The following is a 14,917-nucleotide window of genomic DNA, read 5'->3' as shown; positions in this document are numbered from 1 at the left end:
TATTTTTTAAAAATCCAGTTTCCAAATTTTTCATTTTAAAAAATGCAGATTGTATATACAGACAGTCCTCGGGTTACGTCAGACTCAACTTAAGTCATTTTGTGGTTACCTCGCCACCTCCCATTTACAGTATTTATTAAAAAAAAAATTCCATTATTTCAACGTATGTACATATGTGCTTTATGTTTTTATTATTTATTTAGCACAAATAAAGTTCAGGAATTGTTATCTTTCTTTTAAAATTATTTTATTGTTTCACTTCATTACTGTTGTGTATGTGCTCCATGTGAACAACGTAGGTGCTTATGTAGGTGGGTTCCGACTTACGGCAAAAATTGAATTACATCATGCCATAGGAACAGATCTCCAACATAACCCGAGGATTGCCTGTAGTGTATTCCTCTTCTTGTGGCATGTCTGTAATTTTGCTTTAGTGACAAAACTTGACTAGCAAAATCACCTGTATTTTGCTGATTGTGATTTGAATACAACAAGATTATGAAATAGGAGGCTAAATAAGATAAACAGGATCATAAATATCAAATTCCATGATTCTCAAAATTTGTCACTGAGATCATCTTTACTATTTTCTTGCCTGCTTCTGTGGGTTAATAAAATATGCGAGTCCCCATAGCACCTTTGGATCCTTACACTAAATAATTAAAGCTGTTAAAAATATAATTATCTTACTAAAAACATAAGTGTTTTACTTGATATCTGAAAAGATAATTCTTTGGAAACAGTAATTTTATGCTATTTTTTTAACATAAGAGATATTTACTACTTTTTATTATTGCCAGCTTAAAGAAAAAAATTAAACTAGTCAAGATAACAAAAGCTCAATTTAGACTGATTTTAAACTTCAAGTGAAAACAGAATCAGTAAAAATAAAATATAAAATCTAAGTTAACACTTGATCGTGGGCGTATACACTACCATCCAGATATCATTGTTATCTATATATATAAAAGCCTAAGCGACCATTATGACCGAATGACCAGAACAACCAGTCCACCAGTTGACCAGCTGCTATGACACGCACTGACCACCAAGGGGAAGACACTCAATGCAGGAGCTGCCCCTGGTGGTCAGTGTGCTCCCACAGCCAACCTCCCACAACACCCTCCTCCCTTGCCCGGCCAGCCCCCCTGATCGGCCCCAATGTGGGTGCCGGCCAGCCAACCTCTTGTGACCCCTCACCCCCTGACCAGCCAACCTCCAGTGGCCCCTCCCCCTGGCTGGCCAGCACCCCCATTGGACCCGATCAGAGGACTGGCTGGCCAACCTGCGGTCTCTCCCCCTCAGCCAGATAACCTCCCATGATCCCTCCCCTGGCCAGCCAACCTCCCGCAGTCCCTCTCCCCTGCCAGCCAGCCCCCCTAATTAGGCCCCAATTGGGGGGCCAGCTGGCCAACCTCCCGGGGTCTCTCTCCCCAGCCAGCCAGCCCGATAGGCCTCGATCGCCGGCCAGGCCAAGGGACCCCACCCATGCACGAATTCATGCACCGGGCCTCTAGTAAGTCTAAAAATGATGGAAGAATCACTAAAAAGTAGCTTTACACTGCACAGAGAATTGTAAAGTGCAATTTAATTTCAGGCTAGAGACTTTTTCCACAATATTTTTATTTCAATTGTTTTATATTTCACACAACTATTTACTACAACTACTTTCACTTGTAAAATTGTAGCTTTTGTACAGTTTCTTCCAACATGAAAAGAATATCCAAATATTATAGATTGTAACAATTTAAAACTTTACACTCACTATTAGACAAATAGTTCCTATTTGGGAAGTCAATGTAATAGAACTATCACAGGTTTTGCTAAAAGAAGTGAATAAATGAATGAATAAATAAGCAAGCAAGCACATTATTAACCCTGTATTTTAAGGAAACTGGGTCATATCTTTTTTTTCTTTCTTTTTTTTTAAATATATTTTATTGATTTTTTTACAGAGAGGAAGAGAGAGGGATAGAGAGTTAGAAACATCGATGAGAGAGAAACATCGATCAGCTGCCTCTTGCACACCCCCTACTGGGGATGTGCCCGCAACCAAGGTACATGCCCTTGACCGGAATCGAACCTGGGACCTTTCAGTCCGCAGGCCGACGCTCTATCCACTGAGCCAAACCGGTTTCGGCCACATCTTTATCTTTAAAAATTCTGATTAAAAGCTCTAGCTACTTAAAATTAATTTAATAATAATGTGGTGAGCACTTTTAAGCTCGGGATATCCTTTTACCAAACATATTATAGAGAAACAGAGCATAAAATAAATGAGAAACTCTGCTGGAAGCACTGAGAAAAAGGTTACTCATGGAAGTAAATGGTAGGAGGAAGCGGGATCTTGGGTCCAGATATTGAATAAATTCACTTGCAATGTACTACCTCATGGAACAACAAGAAGGAATAGAGTCACAGAAGTAGAATTGGGGGTGCTCAGGTACTGAGACATCCTACTAACTTGTCCTTGATCAAATACATAAGACTGCTTTCCTCAAAAACAGCAATGTGGGTACATGGTTAAAAGTCATCATCAAAATGGAAACACAGCAGGTAAACCTTGGTAGTTGCAACATGAGCATCTTGGCAGTAGACAGGCTGTTCCAGCTCTCTGCTGGGCTGTAGAAATTATGTGATTGGAGTGGTAATAACCTATGGACAGATGGAGTAGCACTCATAGCAAGTTCATGTATTTTAAGAAAGGCTGGTGTATTCAGTCTTTAGAATATCTCAGAAGCTTTGAGAGAATTTTAACAGCAATTTGGGAAAAGGATGACAGCCCCAAATTTTCCTCTCTTTTTTATCCTAAGAGAAGTAATAGAAAACGTGTGACTTATAGTTTTTATCTCAACTCTACCCTTAAACTAAGAGCCTACTGCAAGATCAACAGGCAAAAACTAATTCTTATTTCTAAAGAATATTCTTTAAAATTATTTAGAATTTAAATTGTTTTCAAAGCTAAAATAAAATAATTTGAATCTTCCCATTCTCTATTCATTTTCTTTTAAATTCTCTCACTGAACTCTACTAAATTAAAAAAAAAAAACAGTAGAGGGTCACTAATATGAATATTCTCCTATAAAACTAGGTAATACAGAAAAAAAATAGAAACTTGTCAATTTAAATGTAATTTTTAGAGTAACCAGATTTTTAAAAAGATAGCATAATGAAAAACAACTATAACTGTTAGACACTAGTTAATTTTTTTATTTCTTTTTTTAATTAGTGGCATTCTCTTTTTAAAAAATATGTTTTGTTGATTTTTTACAGAGAGGAAGGGAGAGGAATAGAGTTAAAAACATCAAAGAGAGAGAAACATCGAATAGCTGCCTCCTGCACACCCCCTACTGGGGATGTGCCTGCAACCAAGGTACATGCCCTTGACTGGAATTAAACCTGGGACTCTTCAGTCCGCAGGCCAATGCTCTATCCACTGAGCCAAACAGGTCAGGGCTTTTTTTTTTTTTTTTTCTTTACTGATTAAGGTATTATATATGTGTCCTAATCCTCCCATTGCCCCCCCACCCTCCCACTCATGCCCTCAGCCCCCTGGTGTCTGTGTCCATTGGTTAGGCTTATATGCATGTATACAAGTCCTTTGGTTGATCTCTTCCCCTTACCCCCACCCTCACCATATAGTTGCCTCTGTAAAGTACAAATTTGATACTTTATATACTTAAGGAAAAACTGATAAAATCGACAAAAAAGGAAATTATAAAAAGGATAAAACAATATTAATATAAATAAAAAATATTAATCTTAAAAGTTAATACACATAAAACCTGGAGCTAGGTTTACTGGCTTAGATAGCAGAATATCTTTTTTATTTTAGAAGAGGATGGAGATTCCCGGGAGAAAGGTATCTGAAGGATTTTGAGAAAGACATGCCTTCCTTAGGCAATCAAACAGAGGAGGAAAACAAGGTGATAAAAAGGCATGATTTCAATGATAGAAAATATTTTAAAACCTCATATACAGGTGATATTCTTTTTTACTTTCACAACTTTACTGAGGTATAATTAACATACAAAAACTTTGCATATTTAAAATATACTACTTGATAATTTTGACATATGTATACAGTTATGAAACCATCACAATAATGAAGGCAATAATATACCCATTGTTGGAGAGTGGGAATTTTTGAGCACTACTGAGGCCGTGGACTATGCCCCAGATAGAATTGCCAGTGCTGACACCAGGCCAGGCCTTGAGATATGGTCTCATGGCCCCTTCCCAGCACATAGCCTTCTTTCACAGAACACTGTCAGCTTTCTGAAGAACAGGATGACCCTGTGAATAACATGGTCGTCATTGGCATGATCCTGACGTTGCTTGGGAAAAACTGTTTTGTCTTGGGTTACTTGTTCTGCAAAAACCGGATGTGGTTAATGTGCTTAAAAGCGGTCCTACACAAAGGGTCGCTGCTGCTCTCTGGTCTCCCTGCGTGGAGAATGGCAGAGCAGTCGCCGGGTCGTCCGGCCGCCCGGCTAATAAAGGCTCCCTAAACTTTAATTTGGTCTGGGCTCCAGTGGTCATTCACTCGCATCTGCTCCACAACACCCATCACCCCAAAAGTTTTATTGTGCCATTTTAATCCCTGCTCACTCTCTTCATCTGTGGACAGCCACTGATCTGCTTTTTGTCATTGTAGGTTAAGAACTTGTTATTTTGTTTGTTTAATCATTCATTCATTTTAGCAAAACTTTTGATGCTACTTCTATTACATGAAATCAATTTCCCAAACAGGAACTACTTATTTAATAATAAGTGTGAAGTTTTAAATTGCTTTTCTAATATAAAAGGAGAGCAAAGATCTGTAAATAAGAGGAATCCAAAGGCTCGGGAGTATTAGGACTATAAAAGGGAAGATCAGGAAAGGTAAGATAGCTAATGAGAATTTTATTGAAAAATATATCATCCATGTAGAGCTAAAGAAAGAAGATTATGAGAATGCAAGGATTGTTAGTTTATCTCCAAAAGAACAAAAATGTCCCAAAACATAACTGAACAAGATCCCAGTGTAAGGCTGTAGCAGCAGGATTAAGATTAGAGTAGAAATAAGATAAAATAGAAAGGATTGATAAAATTGGATAAATTGTGAGTAATTTAAATACATATAAGAGTAAAATATGTCAGTGCAGACAACTCTGAGAGCTAAAAACTCCAGTGGGACCCAGTCACAGAAGGGCCCCCAACAGTGTTGTGATTTAAGAACTGCAGCAGATTCCCATAGTAAATAGCAGAGAAAAATCTCCTTGGGCTTCCCAAAGGGGACAGGGGGAAAACATTTTAAAATATGCCAGAGCACTCTTCTTCTTAACAAGGCCTGCATTCAGGAGAAACTCCTCAATAGCCTAGCCTTCTGGGGTATTATTGGAGCCTCACTGACCTGAGGAAAGGAAATATCCAACTCCAGCCCACTCTACCATCTTGTCCCTCCCAAGGAAACAGAAGAAATCTGAGAAACACCTGTGAAATTCACAGCCCAGAGGCATAGGTCACTAAACTACTGAAGGCTGATCATAGGGATATAGAATGCTTCTCCTCCCCTCCCCATCTCACCACCACATGACTATGGCCTATTTCCAGCAGTTCCCTTTACCCAGTACACAGTGTCATCTGTAAAGAAAAGTAACAAGGCATATCAAAAGACAAGACACACACACAATTTGAAGAAATAAAGCAATCATCAGTACCAGACATGGCAGGAAATGTGATAAATTATTAGACCAGGAATTTAAAACAATAATTATCAGTATGCTAAAGGCTCTAATGGATAAAATAAATAGCCTAAGAACAGCTATGCGATTTGAGCAGGAAGATAAAAATCCTAAGAAAAAAAACAAACAGAAATTATAGCAAAAAAACACACTGCAACAGAAATTACTTTGAAGAGCTTACTGGTAGACTGGACATGGCTAAGTAAAAAAAAAAAATCTCTGAGTTAGAGGATATAGCAACAGAATCCTCACAAACTGAAAAGTAAAAAGACTAAAAAAAAACACAACACTGAATATCCAAGACTCTGGGACAACTACAAAAGATCTAATGTATGTATCATGGGAATATCAAAAGGAGGAGAAACAGAGAAAGGAGCTGAAGAAATATTTGAAATAATAAAGACTGAAAAATTCCTCAAAATCAATGTCAGACACTAAACCACAGGTCTAGGAAGTTCAGAGAATATTGAGAATATTTGATAACTGAATAATGAATATTATGTTTTTACTAGACGCATGATGCACGAAATTTGTGCAAGAGTAGGCCTTCCTTCCCCCAGCTGCTGGCACCGACTTCCCGGGCTTCCCTCGACAGCTTCATCCGGAAGGTCGTCCGGAAGGAAGTCTAGTCTAATTAGCATATTACACTTATTATTATAGATTTTGTGGAAAGTATTAACTTATTGCTTTGGATATTACTTTCAGTACTATCTGAAAATCAAAAAAAACTAGTATATCTTACTCTTACTCATTTTCTTACTATAAAGAGAAAAATATATTATGGTATGAATAATTTTAAGAGTCACATACATTCCATTTTTATATAGAAGTTTCACTTTCTGAATTGAAATTAAACCTCTGAAGAAAAACTTAATAATAATAGGATAATATTTTATTTCAATGGAAAGAATGAACTCTTCTAAAACACCAAACACTTAAGCTCCATGAGACCAGAGTCCATTATATCTGTCTTTTTCACTAAAACAACCACTTCCTCAATTCTAGCTACCTGGTAGGTAGTGGCAGTTTCCTCCACCTGAACTATCTTCCCACTCCCCTGATTCCCTATCCCAATGGTCCTCACTGCCAGAAGTCATCTAGATAACTCCAACTCAGGTGTCAACTTTTCTGTAAAATTCTCTCTATCACTACACTTATCATACTCTATCATAACCTTTGTGCAATAAAATGTAGAGGTGTAATCATGTGTTTGGGAATCAAATAGATGTGAATTCAAGCTCCAAATCAGTTTTACTACCTATAAAATTATGAGCGACTTACTTAAGAAAAATCAGCCCTATTTTCTTTCTTTAAAAAAAATACAGAACCTCCAAAAGAGTGTAATTAGGATTAAATAAGAAAATACCACAGATGGCAAGATATTTCATGTTGGGAACTTTACAGCTTAACCCTTCCCCTTAACCATGACATCCAGATACTACCTGCTTAGCTTCTCCCAGTCAGAGAAGAAAACCAACTATATTCCCCAGTAGACTGACTGTATGTGGCAGAAGTATTACATGACCCTGGGCATAATCAACAAGGAGGGTGGTTGATGAAAGAGAGAATTATTCTGAGTGTAGAAGGATGAGTGGGATTATATAAAGAACTAGAGGCCCAATGCATGAAATTCTTGCATGGGTAGGGTCCCTAGGCCTGGCCAGTGATTAGGGCCAATCTGTGGGGCAACTGGCGGGGCAATCGGGGGCACCCCACTGGCACCGCCTTGGCCGGCTGGTGCTGCCCACTTTGGTGGGGCGATTGGGAGGCAGCACCAGCCCACTTGCTGGCTAGCCACACCCCCCACTGCCGCTGGCTCACCAGCCAGCCCCTGCCCTCACCCCCACCACTGCTTGCCTCCCTTTGTGGGGCAACTGGTGGGATGATTAGGGGGGCCCCCACTGGCACCTGCCTTGACTGGTCTGGGGCCTGTGGGCTGGGGGCAGCTGCTGCATTGAGCATCTGCCCCCTGGTGGTCAGTGTGCATCATAGCGACCTGCCATTCCACTGGTTGTTCTGCCATTCAGTAGATTTAAATATTAGGCTTTTATTATATAGGACTAGAGGCACGGTGCACGAAATTCGTGTATGGGGTGGTGGTCCCTCAGCCCAGCCTGCAACTACGTAAGCGTTCCACGCCCGACCTGGCCAGAGGCCCTCCATGGCTGGGTGTGGAACCCTTGCCTCATCACCAGGGCAATGCGGTAAGTGTCCCCCCAACTCAGCCGTTCAATGTCCGCAGTCCAGAGGCCAACAAAGCAAGCATTCCACCAGGCTGCTCACGCTGCCCACTCTCAGCAGCCACCCTCTCCGGGACTGAGGGACTCCGGCAGAGCTGAGAGGAATGGGAGCCGCCATCTTGTGGCTATGGATACCACCATCTTTGTGACAGAGTGACAGTTAATTTGCATATTACCCTTTTATTAGATAGGATTAGACTCATAGATACAGAGCAGGCAGGCAGATCTGGGGAGTGGGCATGGGAGGTGGAGGTATGGAGCAAAAGTGAAAAAAAGAGAATTCATGGGCAGCACAACAGGGTGATGACCATTTTCTCTCAGAACACTCATCTATGAAAAAATAAAATGTAGTTTACCCAGTGAACTACTTATAAAGCAGGCCATTCAAACCAAAGAAACTGCTTCTGGCTCCTTGCTTCAAAAATAGAATAACATTTATTTTCTAAAATTTGCTCTCTAAGATAAGAATTCCCTCCTGTCTACTTTGACTGTAACTTTGCCTTCCAGCATCTCTCTTTTCTTATGATCAACTACAAGGGTTTCAGCAGTCTCCTCCTTGGGTCATTTCTCTCAGAATCCCCAGTTAACTGCTCTACTCAAAATTTTAACCATAGTCTTCAGTTGCCAGATAATATAGAGTCATATTCAATGTCCTCCAGTCATTTCTATGCCTACATAGTTTACATGTCTGAATTGTAGCCTTCCTTGATCTAAATTTATGTCAGTTCAGGAAACTTAAGCAGATTTTCCAATACTGGCATCCCTGTTAAAAGGCCTGGGTCTCAACAACAACAGCCAGCCTGGGGTGGCAAACAAAAGCAGCTCAGAGAAAAGAGTGAGAAGTGGATCTCTAATATTGGTATTAAAAAAAGAAAGAAAGAAATTATTGATGTTCAATGGCCAAGAAAAAATTCCAAAAAGTAACAAGAATATTTGATGTCATATGTACTCGAATTTATTTCTCAAATTTGTTTTTTAGCCATCCTGTGAATTTTTTAAATAAATGTGACCAAATGCTAACTAAGGAAATCACACAACTCAAATAGAAAATTAATGATATTTAATTCAAAAATCAGATAGATATGGGATCAAAGAGTAGCCCCCCAAAAAATGCAGTTTTGATACACGGTGAAACAACTGAAACCAGTCTGATGATGAGTACCCAGTAGTAAACAAGAAATGCTATACCATCCTGCCAGTAAAATGTAAAAGAAGAGTTTGTAAATAAAATAACACCATTAAAATGCCTAATCTACACTTAAAATACTTTAAAGGAAATTAAAAGGCAATCTTTATGTGTAACAAAAAAGCAACGAATTATAAATAAAACCTAAAATAACATAATATTTCAGGAGATATAGTCAACGTTATGACAAAGTATCTCCTATCTAAGTGGAAAGATCTTGACATATGTATGTTTAGTTCTGTATATCTCCATTAACTATGCATATAAAGAAGGACTATTTTTATAAAGACACAATTATATCTTCTTAATGAGGCTTAACATGTTCCTCTCTCATTGCAGTGGTTTGCACCATTCACTTTTTTCCAATTTTCTTAACAAATTAAACTTACTAGTTAGATTTTTTTTAAATAAGTCCTAGTCCTAGACTCTGGAATACTGGCACAGGAGTTGTGTACTAATGTTTTTCTAAGTTTCCCTCCTAAGTTTTTGTAAAATAAGCTCCTCTCCTTGTGTGTCAGTGTGGTTGATTTTAGTCACATTTAACACACACACAAAAAAAAAGAAACACAAATGGACTTAAATAATAAAGAGAATTATGGCTTTGTATTGCTGAAAAATCAAGAGCCACAGTTCTCAACCCTGTCTACACATTAGAATCAGCTGGGGAGGTCTTTGAAAAATGTCCTTGCCCAGATCCCAATGGCTCTTCCCCAGAGATGATGCTTTAAGTGGTCCTGGGTACCACAGACATTTTTTAACTTACAATGTACACAAAGGGTTAAATACCACTGCTTTAGAAGGATGGGTTTCAGATGTGACTTAAACAGAATATCTATTCTATTTCTCTCTGATTCTCTAAACCCCTTTACTCTTCCATGTGTCAACTCCTTCTGCAGGCAGGCTTTCATAATAGATGATGACTGCAGCCTTATATCCATCCGTTATATAATCCAGAAGAGAAAGTTTCTTTTTCTTCAACCATAGAACACAATCTTAGGCTATTCTCTGGGCCAGCTTAGTTCCCATTTCCACCTGAACCAATCATTGTAGTAAGAGAAATACAATTATACATAATTAACCTAAATCAAGGAACATAAAATTTATATAAAATTTTATGTCTAGAACTAATGAAACTGATAACATTCTAATGAAACAAAAAGTGTCAACTATCCCTTAAGAATGTCTATATAACTCAGAGCACACATGGAAAACAAGAGAAAAATCATAAGTAATAGTGTCAAAAGTAACCAAGGACAACTGCTACAGATGTTTCCCTTCAAAAAGCATTACATAATTAGGTAGGGATGATGGGAAAAAAAAATTTTTACAAGCCTATAGGTGATATGGCTACAAAATCAATGCCACTAATCTGTTCTTAAGTTACAGTACATCATCAGTGAATATAAATGTACCCACACATTTATATGTATTTCTATGTGAAAATTATTAATTTAATTGGAAGTTGAATTATAGGGCATTTTTAGTAATGCATTCCTCACAGCAAATCAGAGATTCCTTTATTTATTAGTCATTAAATAATAATAGTAAAAATACTTTATACCACAAAATATTTATAACTCAGTCTTGTTGAAGAAAATAAAATACACAAAAGGTATTTTCACTTTATTACAATGAAAGTAAAATTCACTAAAACATAGACCATTGTTACTGTTAGTTCTTAGAACTTTACAAACTACTAGAGGCCCAGTGCACGAAATTCATGCACTGAGGGGGTGTCCCTCAGCCCAGCCTTCACCATCTCCAATCTGGGACCCCTCTTTATTATATTACCTCTTTATTATATAGGATTTTGTCCTTTCTTCTATTTTATCTTAAAAAATCTCTTCAAGTACATATTTCTTTTATTAATGAAAAAACTTTAGTAGACCCATAAGTTGTTTCAATTACAGAATCATTACAAATACTAAGGGAAATAAAAACTTTTTAAAAAAATATTTCACTTCATTCTAAAACTTGAAATTCTAGATTTTTCTTTTTCAATATTGGAATGTTTAATTATGCAACCTTTGTGAATGTTTTTGTATAAATGTCAATGGTATGGGCTTATAATACATGCAAAATACCAATAACTGAAATGTTTGCATATAAGATAACACTTGCACAGTACCCTAGAAAACCATCATTTATTCCTTACTTAAAAGTTCCATGGCAAGGCACTTAGTTTTCATGACACTGTCTATTCTGTAATTTAAATTCTTTAATCATTAAATTGCAAATAACTGGAGTGCAATGATGGCATTACATACTTATCAAAAAGCAGGAAAAGTCAAATTTTAAACTTTAGGAAAGATTTGGGGCATGAGAGAAATGGCGAGCAAAGGCTGGCACTTCTTATAATTGAATTGAATTACATATTACACTTATAAAAATTCAATAATTTGTGTAATGGGAATGGGAGGGAGGGAGATAATTATCTTTAAAAAGGATAGATTCAAGAGTTGAAAATAATATTCAAACTTTCTCATTTTGTTTTGATTTTGCAAAAAAAAGGCAATAGATAAAGGAAATATAAATAAGTCCACATTGCAATTTCAAGATTTTAAAACAATTATCTTTGTTTTAAACAAGCAGATATAGAACAAGCAGATAAAACTTAAATTAAGAATATGAAAGATATGAATAGCACAATTAACAAATTTGAGATGGCTGACATATTTATAGCACTATACCAAATAACCTCAGAATGAGTATTCTTTTCAAGTATACATGAAACACTTATTGAAAAATGCCATATAATAATCTATAAAACAAGTATCAATGATGTTTTCAGGATTTAAATGATATGCATTATATGTTTGACCCCAGTGAAATAAGCAAGGAGTCCAGAAAAAGATAGTAAATAGTAAATCCATTAAGTTTTGGAAATTAAGCTATCCTATCCTCTCTAATAAAATGGTAATATGCAAATTAACCATCACTCTGCTACATAAGCCATGCCCACCAGCCAAGCCACGCCCTCCAGCCAATCAGGGCGAGTATGCAAATTAACCCCAATCCAAGATGGCTACAGCCAAAGAGAGCAAGGTTTCCCAGGTAACAGAGCAAGCCAAGCTTTCCATAGCCATTGCAGGCCTAAGCCTCCACTCAAGCTACAAAGTTTCAATTATAGAAGGTAAACAAATTCAAACAAATGGTGACAGAATGGAGCTTGAGAGAGCAAGCCAGGGTTGCCGCCGGCAACAGGGGAAGCAAAGCTTTCCGCACACCCTGGCAGGGCTCACCCGCTTAAGGCTACAAGGTTTCAAATGTAGAAGGTGAATTAACTGCCACAGAAATGGCTACCGGAGCCCCAGGCTTGGCTCCGCTCCAGGCTACAAAGTTTCAATTGTAGAAGGAAAATAAATTCCAGATACCAGGGCCTCCCCTTGGGTTGCCAGGGGGCGTGGCCGGCCTGCAAACCACCACAGGCCCCTCGCTCAGGCCGCCCCACACCCCAAGGGAACCCCCACCCTTATCTGTGACACTCTTCAGGGCAAACCAGCTGGCCCCCACCCCTGTACCAGGCCTCTATCCTATCTAATAAAAGAGTAATATACAGATTGATCATCACTGCAACACACAATATAGCTGCCCCCATGTGGTCAAAGATCCTGCCCCCATGTGGACACAAGATGGCCACCACAAGATGGCCAGTAGGAGAGGGCAGTTGGGAGGCACCCGGCCTGCAAGGGAGGGCAGTTGGGAGGGACCAGGCCTGCAAGGGAGGGCAGTTGAGAGGGAACAGGCTTGCAAGGGAGGGCAGTTGGAGGTGATCAACCCTGCAGGAGAGGGCAGTTAGGGGTGACCAGGCTGGCAGAGGAGGGAAGTTGGGGGCAAACAGGTTGGCAGGGGAGCAGTTAAGCATCAACCAAGCTGGCAGCGGAGTGGTTAGGGGGTGATCAGGCTGGCAGGCAGAAGCGGTTGGGGGCAATCAGGAAGGCAGGCAGGCAAGCAGTTGGGAGCCAGCAGTCCTGGATTGTGAGAGGGATGTCCGACTGCCCGTCTAAACGGGCAGTCGGACATCCCTCCAGGAGTCCCAGATTGGAGAGGGTGCAGGCTGGGCTGAGGGACAACCCCCCGCCGTGCACGAATTTCGTGCACCGGGCTTCTAGTATAATAAAAGTCTATTATGCTAAGTGTCCAGTCATCCAGTCATCCTGTTCAACCAATCAAAGTGTAATATGCTAATGAATGCTAAGGTCACTCAATCACTCGCTATGACATTCACTGACCACCAGGGAGCAGACACTCCAACTGGTAGGTTAGCTTGCTGCTGGGGTCTGGCCAATTGGGACTGAGCGAGACAGGAGAGACATACCCTGGACCCCTCCCGTGGTCCCTCCCTGGCTGGCCAACCTACTGCATCCCTCCCCAGCCCCGATTGTGCATCAGTGAGATCCCTTGGCCTGGCCTGTGCCCTCTCGCAATCTGGGACTCCTTGGGGAATGTCAGAGGGCCAGGCCGAGGGACCCCACTGGTGCATGAATTCGTGCACTGAGCCTCTAGTACAATTATAAAAATCCCTTGGGGTCAAAGAACAAATTACAGTACAAATTATAAAATATTTTAAAGTAAATAATAATGAAAATATGATGTTCAAAATGTGTGGAATGCAGCTAACATATGGCTTAAAGTGAAATTTATAGTGAAAAAGAATACTCAAAATCAAATATCTAAACATCGAATTAAGAATCTAGAAAAAAAGCAAATTAAACCTCAAAAAAGTGGAAAAATAAAATAAAGACAGCAAGAACAATAACATAGAATAGAGAATAAAAAAAGCCACAAAATGATAATTTGTAAAAATTGATAAAAGTTATATACACTATCTAGCAAGACTCATCAACAAAAAAGATTAAACAAACATGTAAGGAATAAAAAAGCAGACATCAATTATGCATTCTAGGAATATTTAGAAATAATAGAGTATATATGAACAACTTTATGCAAATATATTTGAAATTTAGATGAAATGAGAAAAAACTGGCACAAAAAATATACAAAAAGATTCCTTAAATCGAATAAAATAATTCAATCTGTTATTAAAAACTATCTAAAAAAGTTATATCCTGGGTTAAACCAGTGAATTAAAGAAACATTTAAGGAAAAAATCACAAAACGTACACAAATTCTTTCAGAAAACAGGAAAAAAAGGCAACACATCAAATTAGCTTATGAGGTGACCATAACCATGATATCAAAGCATGATAATGAAAATGCTAAAACAAAAATTAAAGACCAATCTATCCCATGAACACAGAAACAAAATCCCTAATAAAATATTAGCAAATAAGGTGTGTAGTGTATAAAAGGATAATATATCAAAACAGATGCAATGTTACTCAATTATGTACAAATATGAGTTACTATTAAGAAAGTAATCAATGTAATTTACTACATAAAGAGAATAAAGAAAAAAATCATGAATACCCAAATAGCTGTAAAATATTAATATTCAATACATATTCCTAATATAAGCTCTTAGCAAGCTAGATTTAAATAAAATTATTTTAATTACTTTTTATATTTACAATATAGTGAAATATTAAAATATTCTCCCAGAACCAAAATAAAGATGTTCATTCTCACCACTTTTATTCAACATTCTCCAGGTGCCAGTGCCAGTACACTAAAGCATGGTAATCAACATCATCATTATCATCACAAAATGCATAGGGATTACAAAGTAATTTTCCATACATTATACAGTTTTGTATGCAAATTATCTGAAGTAAACTACATATAAACTATTAGAATGAATAAGT

The 14,917-nt window shown here is 38.2% G+C and overlaps 1 protein-coding gene across 1 annotated transcript in view; it reads right to left on the bottom strand.

Moving 5' to 3' along the window:
* STPG2 (sperm tail PG-rich repeat containing 2) overlaps window positions 1–14,917 on the bottom strand; it is a gene marked incomplete at its 3' end in the record, with an annotated part of 161,879 nt that overhangs the window by 38,589 nt on the left and 108,373 nt on the right. The window lies entirely within an intron of this gene.

The sequence above is a fragment of the Cnephaeus nilssonii genome (assembly GCF_951640355.1).
Source record: "Cnephaeus nilssonii genome assembly, chromosome: 1".
Classification (NCBI taxonomy): domain Eukaryota; kingdom Metazoa; phylum Chordata; class Mammalia; order Chiroptera; family Vespertilionidae; genus Cnephaeus; species Cnephaeus nilssonii.
The sequence above is the reverse complement of the archived record's forward strand: the minus strand, read 5'-3'. Positions and strand labels throughout refer to the sequence as shown.